Consider the following 13473-nt stretch of genomic DNA (forward strand, 5'->3'; position numbering starts at 1 on the left):
TGGTCAATGGCCACCGAATTTTCCTCCGAGCCCTTTTTGGACACTGTGTGCACTCGAAACTTTATCAAAATTCGATCCACTGCGGTCTTGATACTCCTCGATTTCCTGAAAACATAAAGAAAAACTTTCTAGCTAAGCATTTTTTATAATAATGAAAATGCTTACCGTGTTAATAACGATTCCTAATGAATTTTGTTTTTACAATCTTAATTTTAACAAATTAAAACTTTTTGGCCTGGGGACGAGCTCCGCAAGTGCCTTTCTCCTTCTCGCCATCTTGCTTAATGAATTTCCGAGAAAAACTGCCCACTTGGCTTTCAAATTCAAAACATACAGTTTTAACGTGGTTTCCACTTCACTACCATGGGAAAAGATTGATGGGGCCAATCCAAGAGAAATTCACTTGTATCCAACGTGAATACCATGCGATAAAAGAGTGAAAAGGTTTTGGCTAGCAATCAGCTGGTTTCAAATGATTATCACGTCCATGTGACATGTAAATCATGTTAGGATCAAAGGAAAAGCACGCTGAATTACCGTGCTTACATTTTGAGCATCTCACGTGGAAAAACATTTGAATTTGCTATGCCAGTTTCTTTCAGTGTACCACACGGATGTCTTGCGTGTAGCAAGAATTTGCTGTGGAAATGTTCTACAAACTGGGTTTAGGATATTCAAGTGGAGACTGTTGGCCAGTTAAGTTCAGCGGATGCAAGTCAGTGAAAGTGTGATTAGAGGTGCGACTAGTGGTGCGATTAAAGTCAATCTATAGTGAGTACTTAATTGTCAAATGTAGGAATTTCTTCAAAACTAATAATTTCAACCTTTTTGTATTAGTTCGTGAGCCGCTACGTTACATTAGGTTCGCAAGTGGTTAGCACGTGCCTTCTGCTGACCAAAGTCAAAGTAAGAATTCCTAAATTATCGTAAATAGCTAAAACTAAACTGAATTGTGTTTAAATATAGGGCTTAGCCAATTCAAAGCTTTTGAAGTCGCACACCGATCAATAAAATCTAGTCCGCACAAAAGATCAGGTAAGCAACGCTGGCTAAAACGATTGTAAAACTGCTAGAAAGTGAGATTACTTTGCTGTTGAACAGGCGAAAACCCACTGTTCAACGTGGGAGCGAGTCTGGAGCGGTTTCTGGAGCGGCGCGAGACCGGAATTTGCGGCTCGAAACATCCGTTCGAGGTTAGGTCGAACCACCCTAACCACGTGACTGAGGCGTCACTCACTGGGAAAACCGACGCCACCTTCGTGAACGCTAGAATCTCCACTAAACATCGCGCGAAGCAAGCATCCGACGCCCGCAAGCAACCGGAGCGCACCTCGTGGTGGTGCTACGAACTAACGCACTGCTCGACCGGAAGCGTGTCTTCGCTACGTCATCGTCTGGGTACGCTCGGCGTCGACCATCCGCCAGCCCCTCGCTGTGGTGAAATCGTTGCCGCGAGAGTGTCCAGGCTGTTGGGTTGCGCACGCGCGTGGTGAGTCCACGTGGTCGACCGACCTACGCGTGAACGTGGGACTACGCAAACCTAACTACCTACAATGAACCTGATCCTGCTTCCTGTCCTGCCGAACCTGCCAGCATGCTGAATCGCGGTGGAACCGCCAGACAAGGTCAGATCTGCACTTTTTTAACCTGATTTTAAACTGAGCTCGAAGAAACCCCCTTGTAAGAGAGAAGAAACGTGACGTCACACAAGCAAAGCTTAGGGCCCAAATAAACTGAAATACAAGCAAATTTAGTCTTTTCGCATATAAGCTGGCTTGTGTTTAATGGATTGCGCTGTGTCACTTTCTTAGCTTGGGTTGGGAGAATTAGTTGATCTTTCTTGCGCCGGTAGAACTTTCATTTACTCCTTATCTTTGCGGTTAATCAATACAATAGTAGTTTAGTTTTGGGACTGGATAAGCCACTTGGTAGTGTCATGTGATCTCGGATTGTTTGCCCTATTAACCCGCCCTTTGAGAGAGCCTCAAGCCGGGACTCGAAACACGCTTCAGCAACCTCTTCTTGGAAGAGTGGCGCTTAAGTTGCTGCTAGTTTACGCGCAAAAGAATTCGTTACAAATTGTTGTACAATTGTTTGGATTATTGGGACTTAAGAGTTTTTCGCTGAGCTTCAAGTTGGAAATACTACGTCGGCTATGGTACCCTTATGTTTTAACAATAGCTGTTCCGAAAAATCCTTACTGCCCGTGGGAGTCGCTCAACCTGCATTCCTGTCACACATGAGGTCTGCACAGCTGATTCCACGTAGATTTTCCCGCCAGTAATGACAGGAAACGTTGACAAACGGAATATGTGCCAAAATCATAAGTGGTTTTTAACATATGAAGGGAAATCATCGTGAACTGGAACTGAAGGTCGCTAGCCCGGGTAAAGTGGAAACGTTGAGATGATTGTTGTCCTCTGCTCTCATCTCGCAAAAAGCCATACAGAGAACCACGTCCCTTTCAACCGGCTCCGTGGCTTAATGGTTACGGCTTCTGTCTCCCAAGCAGAAGGTTCAGGGATCAAATCCCGGTCGGTACCTTTGAAATTTGGAATCAGGAATTTGAATATGAATAAAAACTAAAATGAATCAGGTGGGATTCAATTCACACCTTTGGATTGGTGGTGGTCTGGAACGCTAAGCAGTCGGCCATCAGAAGGTTTACACTCTAGCAGTGAATTAATCCGTAGTGTTGAAACATGTTATCTCTTCTTCTTATATTATTAAATACGCGCTGATCCCTGATTTGCCTGAGGATTGGAAGTCTAAATATAGATCGAGTTTCCTTCAGATGCTTGCTTCTATGTTTAGGCGGGGCCGGACAATGCCCAGCGACCTCGTAATTGGACCGCAAGGAGCTCTGTCATTCTGAAATGGGTCGTTGGAAGCAGCGCGAGGGCTATCACCACCTAATACCCGGGACTGAGATAAGCTGTATCAGCATTCGGCATGTACACAGTCTGATACAAATTATACTTTCCCATAATTTCGCTACCGGTTAGCGGGTATTGGATTGGACCACACACACACACACACACACAGCTGTTCCGAAAAATCCTTACCATATGGCGAAAAGTTATATTTCTCCATGAATTGTTGAACAATTGTTTGAATCATCGGGACTTAAGAAAATTTTCGCTAAAATTAATTTTGGCTCAATCATACAAAAACTGTTTGAAATAATACCAAACATATGAGGAATAATTATATCGTACCATTAATTGTTGTGCAATTGTTTCAATTATTAGGACTTAGGAAATTTAGGAAATTTTCCGCTTAGGTTTCTTTGACTAAATCATACCGAGTATCATAACTTTTATCATACCGGCTACAGTACTATTATGTTCTAACAATAGCTGTTTCGAACCATCCTAATCGTATGACGAATAGATACCCGAATAAAATTATATGATGATATGCATTGTCAAAACCATGCAGTTACAATAGATATTATAATATCTATGGTTAGTTTATGGTTGATTTTTTTTAACTTCATTCGAATGACGATAAAGCTATCGTAGATTTCATGGTTACAGTCAATTTCATGGTTTTGTTATTGGAAATGTTATAAATTGAAACAATAAAACTACTGTACATTTCATGAATACAGCAAATATTATGGTTTTGTTATTGGAAATCTCATAATGCATTTTTTCCAATTTTTTGTTACAGTAAGTTTTATTGTAATGATATAGTTGCGTAGTGTTAACTTTTTTTTAACGATTTTTTTTAAATAATTTGAATCATGTAACAAAAGTATTTGAAATCGAGTTATATTTTAAATACAAAACTTCACAAACGATTTTGTGAAAAGCTCAAATCAAATCAAATTATTAAAAAACTTAAGCATTAAGACATTAAAATACTAGAAATTTTACATATTTAACTGTTTCTACACAAAAAAAATTAAATATTAAAATATTAAAATAATAAAATATTTAAATATTTAAATATTAAAATATTAAAAATTAAAATAAAATATTAAAATATTAAAATAATAAAATAATAAAATATTAAAATATTAAAATACAAAAATATTAAAATATTAAAATATTAAAATATTAAAATATTAAAATATTAAAATATTAAAATATTAAAATATTAAAATATTAAAATATTAAAATATTAAAATATTAAAATATTAAAATATTAAAATATTAAAATATTAAAATATTAAAATATTAAAATATTAAAATATTAAAAGATTCAAACATTTGAACATTTAAACATTTAAACATTTAAACATTTAAACATTTAAACATTTAAACATTTAAACATTTAAACATTTAAACATTTAAACATTTAAACATTTAAACATTTAAACATTTAAACATTTAAACATTTAAACATTTAAACATTTAAACATTTAAACATTTAAACATTTAAACATTTAAACATTTAAACATTTAAACATTTAAACATTTAAACATTTAAACATTTAAACATTTAAACATTTAAACATTTAAACATTTAAACATTTAAACATTTAAACATTTAAACATTTAAACATTTAAACATTTAAACATTTAAACATTTAAACATTTAAACATTTAAACATTTAAACATTTAAACATTTAAACATTTAAACATTTAAACATTTAAACATTTAAACATTTAAACATTTAAACATTTAAACATTTAAACATTTAAACATTTAAACATTTAAACATTTAAACATTTAAACATTTAAACATTTAAACATTTAAACATTTAAACATTTAAACATTTAAACATTTAAACATTTAAACATTTAAACATTTAAACATTTAAACATTTAAACATTTAAACATTTAAACATTTAAACATTTAAACATTTAAACATTTAAACATTTAAACATTTAAACATTTAAACATTTAAACATTTAAACATTTAAACATTTAAACATTTAAACATTTAAACATTTAAACATTTAAACATTTAAACATTTAAACATTTAAACATTTAAACATTTAAACATTTAAACATTTAAACATTTAAACATTTAAACATTTAAACATTTAAACATTTAAACATTTAAACATTTAAACATTTAAACATTTAAACATTTAAACATTTAAACATTTAAACATTTAAACATTTAAACATTTAAACATTTAAACATTTAAACAATTAAACATTTAAACATTTAAACATTTAAACATTTAAACATTTAAACATTTAAACATTTAAACATTTAAACATTTAAACATTTAAACATTTAAACATTTAAACATTTAAACATTTAAACATTTAAACATTTAAACATTTAAACATTTAAACATTTAAACATTTAAACATTTAAACATTTAAACATTTAAACATTTAAACATTTAAACATTTAAACATTTAAACATTTAAACATTTAAACATTTAAACATTTAAACATTTAAACATTTAAACATTTAAACATTTAAACATTTAAACATTTAAACATTTAAACATTTAAACATTTAAACATTTAAACATTTAAACATTTAAACATTTAAACATTTAAACATTTAAACATTTAAACATTTAAACATTTAAACATTTAAACATTTAAACATTTAAACATTCCAATATCAATTAACAAACCCAACTTTACACTGAACCTGTTCAGCCGACGCTCATGCAACGAACGCACCGTTACACCAAGTTACACTGAACCCGTGCGACGCTCCTGAAACGAACGCACCATGGTTCGAGCGAGCTGTCACTTTTTTTACTCGCGCGTGTCCGATCATGTTCGTGTTGACGGTGTTTGCTGAAGTTTTAGGAAACCCGGATTTTTCGCGTTGAGGCGGTCGTTTAAGCCAATTGGCCACATCCGGCGATTGGCAATCAAGTTGCCGAACGCGATCCTAGTATTGGTGGACGGATGTTCGAAGTTCGAATTGGAGCGGCTCCGGGATGGCGGAACTTTGGGTGAGTATTTTGAGTTTCGTGAGGTGGAAGGAATTCCAAACAAAACAGCAGCGGCACTATCTATTGCCTGCTTGGGCAGATTGCTTAATCACAGTGTTTGTTTTTTTCTACTTTACAGGGACTTCTTCCACACGTTTCCGGCAGAAAAAATCTGCCGAGTCACCGATCCGGAAAAGCAAATTTGTAATTGTCAACCATTTTGGGTGAGTATTTCAGCTGTGGTGGAATTTTGCTTGGAAAACTTTCCTCTGATTTGTTGTGGGAGGGGAGAGCCACGGTGCGAAATCTCCGCAGCAGCAGCAGACATCTTTCGTGGCCTACTGCAGCAACATTTGATCTAAACAAACTGTTTGTTTCTCTTTTCACAGGGACTTCTCCCACCGGGTTCGCTAACGGGACACAACCCAACGGATGCGTTCGATTGGGAGAGGACCCGGCGCCTGCTGCGGTCACTTTCGGCCGTGTTTGTTCCGGATGGTGAGCTCGTCTCGCCTGGAGGCGAAAATCGTTAGGTGAGTTCTGTGTTGGGGCTGCGCAGCTCGGAAAACTTTCAAACGTCAAGGAGAAGGTCACGATTTTTTTGCGGTACGCAGCTGAAAAGTAACAGAAACGGAATGTAGCGTTTCACGCGGTGCAATTTGTTTTGATTAGTGAATCAAATAAGTTGGATTTGCACATTTCAATGCAACTGAAAATTACAAATAAAGTTGTATTTAATTTTCTAGGATTCAAATGTTTAAGAATTCTACAATTTATTTCAAATAATTTAAATTTAGAAAATCAGAAAATTTTAGTCTTATTTTAAAATTTTAAAATTACAAAATTGTGTAACCTAAAATGGAAAACTGTAACCAACAGATCGAATCAACTTATTTTGTATGAGTGAACTAAAATTTCAGTCCAAAATAAAAGTAGAATTTTTCCTTCTTCGGTAATCTGAACCTTCGGATGATTGATTTTTGAAATTAAGAAATTTAGAAATTTAGAAATTTAGAAATTTAGAAATTAAGAAATTAAGAAATTAAGAAATTAAGAAATTTAGAAATTTAGAAATTTAATTCAGAAATTAAGAAATTTAAAAATTTAGAAATTTAGAAATTTAGAAATTTACAAATTTAGAAATTTAGAAATTTAGATATTTAGTAATTTAGATATTTAGAAATTTAGAAATTTAGAAATTTAGAAATTTAGAAATTTAGAAATTTAGAAATTTAGAAATTTAGAAATTTAGAAATTTAGAAATTTAGAAATTTAGAAATTTAGAAATTTAGAAATTTAGAAATTTAGAAATTTAGAAATTTAGAAATTTAGAAATTTAGAAATTTAGAAATTTAGAAATTTAGAAATTCAGAAATTTAAGAATTTAGGAATTATGGAATTTTGGAGTATCGGAATTTTTGAATTTAGAAATTTAGAAATTTAATAATTTAGGAATTATGGAATTTTGGAGTATTGGAATTTTTGAATTTTAGAATTAAGGAATTTTGGAATTTAGCAATTTTGGAATTTTGCAATTTTGGATTTTGGAAATTTTGGAACTTAGGAATTTGGGAATTTGTGAATTTAGGAATTCAGGAATTTAGAAATGTAAGAATTTAGGAATTTAAGGAATTTAGGATTATAGGAATTTATGGAATTATAAAGTTAGGAATTTAGGAATTTAGTAGTTTAGGAATTGAGATATTATGGAATTTAAGAATCTAGGAAATTAGAATTTTTTAGGTTTTTTTTTCAATTTTGGAATTTAGATTCCTTAATTCCTTAGGAATTCAGGTATATAGGAAATTATTAAATTATTAACTTATGAAATTAGGAATTTAGGAATAAAGGAATTTAAAAATTCAGGAATTTAGGAAATTTGGAATTTAGGGATTTGTGAATTTGGGAATTCAGGAATATAGGATTTTAGGAATTCTGAAATTAAGGAATTTATGAATTTAGGGAATTAGGAATTTAAGAATATAGGAGTTAAGGAAATTAGGAAATTATGAAGTTAGGAATTTAGGAATTTAAGATATTAGGAATTTTGGAATTCAGGAATTTGGGAATTTAGGAATTTAGGAATTTAAAATTTCAAAATTTCATGATTTAGGAATTTAGGAATTAAGGGATTTGTGAATTTGGGAATTCAGGAATATAGGAATTCTGGAATTTAGGAATTTATGAATTTAGGGAATCAGGAATTTAAGTATATAGGAGTTAAGGATTAGGAAATTATGAAGTTAGGAATTTAGGAATTTAGGAAATTAGGAATTCAGGAAATTAGGAATTTTGGAATTTAGGAATTTGGGAATTTGGGAATTTAGGAATTAAGGAATTAAGGAATTTAGGAATTTAAGAATTTCTAAATTTCAGAATTTAAGAACAGCTAATTTAATAGAAAATGAACCGGATCCTTAACATGCCAAACATATGTAAATTTTCCTTATGTCTAATTCAGTGTTTTTCTCTTCTACAGGGGCTAATTTCACTAAGGATTGTGCTTCTAGATTACGCGAATGTCTATCCCAATTACGAAGCAGTTGATCCGGCACCGGCTACGGACATTCCGAATAATTTCAAACAGTGTGGATTGAAGCGGAATAACAAAAGAAAACGACACGGAAAAAAAGTGCTAAATTAAGTGAAATTAAAGAAAACGATAAAAATACAATAAAATTTACCATATTGACCATTAATTTCAATGTATAAATATATGTTTTACAGTACAATTTAGTGGAGAAAAAAAAATAAATACAATGAAAATACAATGAATCATACTGTAGTTATTATTTATTTCAATGTACGAATATAGTTTAAACCGTACTATTTAGTATGGAAAAATCCATGAAGAACTGTGAATCTACTGTGCAAACCATTGTAATGGTTACTGTTTTTATTATAAATGTATGATGTTTTCTATGATAAGGGTAATTTTTTGGACGGAAAAGGCATCAATGAAAATACGGTAGAATATATAGTTTTTGGTTTTTTTTTGTATGGGGAAAAGTCGAAATTTTTATGGTGACTGTGCCTAACAATACCCCTTTTTTATAGTAATTTCCCAAAATAAGATATATTCTATGGTGAAAAAACATAAAGGCTACTGTAGAATCATGGTAAAAATAACCATAGAATTTATCGTGTGATAACCATAAAATCTACTGTTGGTTTATAGTAAAACTTTATGCGGGTACCGTTCATTAAATTGTAGGGAAAAAAATCTACCATTCGAATATGTCAAGATAAGTGTAACAATTCGGGAAATAGTACCATTTTAATTTTGTTATATGGTCATGACATTATATCAACAATATCACAAATGGTAACCATACCAGAAATATTTTTCTTATGATTTCGACAGTTTCACCTTTGGTATTTGATTATGCGGGATGACCCATATGTAAAACGCTAAATCAGATGTAAACAGCGATCATGTAAAAACTGATTGCATGTAATTGGTAAATCTCATGCAAATAAATATTATTATACTGAAAGATGCCGAAATGTAAACCTCAAAAATAATGTAAAAGTTAAATCTAATGTAAAAAAATGCTTTATGTAAATAGAATCAAATCATGTAAATTTTAATTGCATTCGTCGATTTGACAGAAGACAAAAACAATCATTTCATTTGGATTCTGTTCGGATGCGGATCGCGCGTTGTTTTTGTAGCAATAGAGGAGAAAAGCAACTCGCGACAAAATTTTGAGGCTAGGAATTTTGACAGGTATGATTTTCATAAAGTATTCGCCTCCTTTTCTCTCCCACAGAAAACCTGGGAACGAGGTAGCTGTCAAACTAGGCCAAAATGTTAAAGTCACTCACAAAATGAACTTTGAGTGATTTGAGTTCATTTCTGACGTCACAAAAAAAAAAAACGACGTCAGAAATGAACTCAAATCACTCAAAGTTCATTTTGTGAGTGACTTTAACATTTTGGCCTAGTTTGACAGCTACCTCGTTCCCAAGTTTTCTGTGGGAGAGAAAAGGAGGCGAATACTTTATGAAAATCATACCTGTCAAAATTCCTAGCCTCAAAATTTTGTCGCGAGTTGCTTTTCTCCTCTATTAATTCAGCTCTGGCTTACACGCTTACCAGGGGAACTCAAACTTGAGTGGATCCAATCAAAACGGCGCAAACCGTAGCCATACAAATTTGACATCGAGTACCCGAACTTAATTTTAACATGGTGAAGCCGATCTCAAATTTGACATGCGTGCGGTACCGGAAAAATCCTCCAGAAATGCAGGAAAACGGTTCCGAGGGATAGAAATCGGTTCGGAATGGTAGTGAGGAGGAAAATAATGTTTTGAGCAACTTTTTTTTTGTTGAACTATATTAAAATTTTATTTTTGTTTAATTTTATTTATTTTTTAATTTGAATGCGCGGGTTGTCGATTGTGACTTTTAGCTTCCGGATCACTTGGAACCAGGTGGGGCGTCAAAGACCGGTATTGACCAAAGTCAAACCAGAGTGTGAGGAGGCGGTTGGAGTTCTGGTTGGTCGAGTGGATGATCCTTCCACGGTGGGGACGGCCTGTTTTTTTTTGTCTTCGCCAAGGTTCTTCTGGAGGTCTTCCTACACCGAGCGCCGCCTCAATGCCCAACCCGAATCGTTTCGGAACTCGGGGTAGCGTGCACTTTCCAGCAGCTTCTCGTTGGCGTCGACAGCAGAGACCGAGCCGGATCTGCGACGGCGTTCCGCCGACGGGACAGCGGACATTTTTGAGCCCGTCACCTGAAGCAGTTTGGGAGCCGGCGGCGTGGCCAGCATTTCAAACGCGTTTGTGGAACTGGTCGGTGCCGAGGGAAGGTCAACGGGACGAGATGGATAGCATCTGGAAGCGGGAGTTTAAGTGAGATTGGAGCGATTGAAATTGCAAATGAGTGTTACCTTTGGCCACGAAAGACCAGCGCCAGCCGAAGTACCGGGGGATGCGGATTGGTCCGTTCCTGGACAGGTTCCTAGGGTGGGTTCCATAGAAAGTCGTAGCTTCCGACGCTTCCATACTGAAAAATTCAAAGTTTTAATCTCGACTCAATTTATGGATGTTTGCAATGTGGGAAACGCTTGATGGGATCGATCTGAATCTTGGCGGGTCGAGCCATCGATTTTTCCAGCTGGGGCTCAATGATTTAAAAGAATTGCTTCTCGCGGATTCACTCGGCATGCGCGCTTTTGGCTAATTCCCAGCGATCGTTCAATCTCAAACTGGGTGCAAACGAGGTGATGCGGAAGATACTTCCGCAAATCCTCCGACATCGAGCAGCTGTTCTTTAGAAAAATGTTCACGGTAATCTTCAGCGAACCCTTGTCCAACCTTGTGCAGCATGCGGATGTTCATCGAGTTAAGATACAACGGTTGGCTGTCGGTGGCCTGATAGAAATAGAAGCTGTCGGAAGTGGCGCACTGTCGATGTCTCTCAGTAAAAAGTTGCTGCCCTCATCGATCAGGATGTCCTGCAGCGGTTTACCGACGTCGGCGAATGAAGTTGCCAGCTGTTCTGGCCGATATCCGTTCGGTTGAATAATCGGAGCAGCTGGTTCTGACAACGGTTCTTGCTCGCCACTTTTCCCTACGCTCCTTAACCTGCACGAGGACTTGCTGCGTTCTCCGGGCAGTCCATTCCGTCGACGACAATCTGATTGTCGAGTTCCTGCTGTTCGCGATCAATTAATTCAGGCCGAATCGGCAACGAGCTACTTGGTGAGGATGTTGTCGCCGACCTTGGGATCGTACAACGTAGAAATCAGTGGCGAGTGCCATCGAGGTCTTTCCACGGCGCATCAGCTGGAAAGTAACGTACTCTCCGATCCTATACCGCTTTTGACCTCGAAGTTCATGTACGCCCTGAAATGTCACGCCTTGTAGAAGTTTGAGTCGTGCTTGATGGCCATTTCCGCTTTTCGTAGCACGCGAAGTGGTTATGCTGTTGGTCGAGTTGCATATAGCAACGGGCGAGAAGTCGGCGGATTTCGGTTCCTCTCCGCTTTGAAGATCTACTCTGTTTAGCCGGTCGCACGCTCGCTTTCGCTGGCCGGCCTTCCACATGTGCTTGGTGTACGTGAAGCTAATGTCCAGCTCGCTGTGCTACAAGTATATAATCTTCGACAAACAGTTGACCTGGATGCACACCTCCGGCCATCGCTGTGAGTTCCATATAGAGCAGTCCTTGGGAATCACCCACTCCCCATTAAACTAGACGGCAGCTCCTCCTTCAAGTCGGTCTAGCGGGCACGAACGCCGCGTTGAACAGGTCCTTCAACAGATGTTGGTAGTTTTCGAATAGCGTGTAGCTTCACAGCGTCATACTCTTGGATTTTGTGAACAGCAACAATTCTGAGCCACCGCATTCACTCGAACCACTCGACCTATGGAAAATGTTCGTGGCCAACCGCACATCCAAGAATCTGCAGTTTCTGTCGCGCAAACAATGACACGTGGAGCCCAAGAACCACCCGGCCGACTACGCGTCCCGGGGAATCACGCCGCTTGAGCTGTTTTACGGCCCCAGCTGGCTGAAAGAGATCAAGAATTACTGGCGCCCTGAACCACTGGGCGAGGTCCAAGAGGATAAGCTGCTGGAGATGCGGACTACGATCCCCTGTCTGTTCGCGAGCGCCGTGCTGCCGCCCTGGTGTGACCACGAAACGCTGATTTTCCTGCTCACCCGCTACTCGGATCTGGCTCACATCTGGGCGTATCTTGTGCTGGAACAACCGTCTGCGGCTCAACTCTCTGGCTCGTCGCACCAACGCACCCAAACTGGAAGGACCGCTGACGCCGAAGGAGATCAACGACGCTTGTTTGCAACTGGCGCGAGCGGCTCAACACGACAGCTTCCAGACGGAAATCGATTGCCTGGTCAAGAACGCACCGCTTCCAGGCAACAGCAAGCTCAAGACTTTGTTTCCGTTCGTCGACGTAGATGGCACTCTACGGGTTGGTGGCCGACTCCAGAACTCCAACCAGCCGTACGACGTGCGCCATCCTGTGATCATCCCGAAAGAGCACCGGTACACGAACTTGCTGCTGTCAGAAGTCCAACTTCGCAACCTGCACGCAGGGCCAACTCTGATGATCGCCACACTCAACCAAAGATATTGGATCGTTGGCTGCCAAACCGCGCTGCTGCAGAATGAAGGCGAAAACCGCGACGCAGCTGAAGCCTGCCTTCCGTACGGACGAACCCGGCTCGTCCTTTCGTGCACTGCGGTGTGGACTTCGCGGGTCCAATCCTCGTCCGCACCTCCAACCTTCGGACGGCCAAGACAGTGAAGGGTTACGTCGTTGCCTTCGTTTGCCTCGCGACCAAGGCAGTGCACCTAGAAGCCGTTTCCGACCTGTCCACGAGCGCGTTCTTGACCGCCCTCAAGCGCATGTTCGCCCTTCGTGGGATAAGCAGCGAGATCTGGTCCGACCGCGGAACCAACTTCGTGGGCGCGGACCGACACATCCGAGAGCACCTGCAGTCACCTGAGCTCAACCGAGCTGTCAACCAGTACCTGTCGGTCCTCAAGGTGAAGTGGACGTTCATCACTCCATCCGCCCCCCACATGGGAGGAATCTGGGAAGCGGCGGTGAAGAGTATGAAGAAGCAC

The 13473-nt window shown here is 37.4% G+C and overlaps 1 long non-coding RNA gene across 1 annotated transcript; it reads left to right on the forward strand.

The window, feature by feature from the left end:
• The first annotated feature begins 776 nt into the window (after window positions 1–776).
• LOC119765327 lies at window positions 777–1156 on the forward strand. Its single transcript, XR_005276650.1, has 3 exons — window positions 777–906; window positions 967–1035; window positions 1102–1156. It is a non-coding gene; the product is annotated as an uncharacterized LOC119765327 (long non-coding RNA).
• The last annotated feature ends 12317 nt before the right edge of the window (window positions 1157–13473 follow it).

The sequence above is a fragment of the Culex quinquefasciatus genome, chromosome 1 (genome assembly GCF_015732765.1).
Source record: "Culex quinquefasciatus strain JHB chromosome 1, VPISU_Cqui_1.0_pri_paternal, whole genome shotgun sequence".
Taxonomy (NCBI): Eukaryota; Metazoa; Arthropoda; class Insecta; order Diptera; family Culicidae; genus Culex; species Culex quinquefasciatus.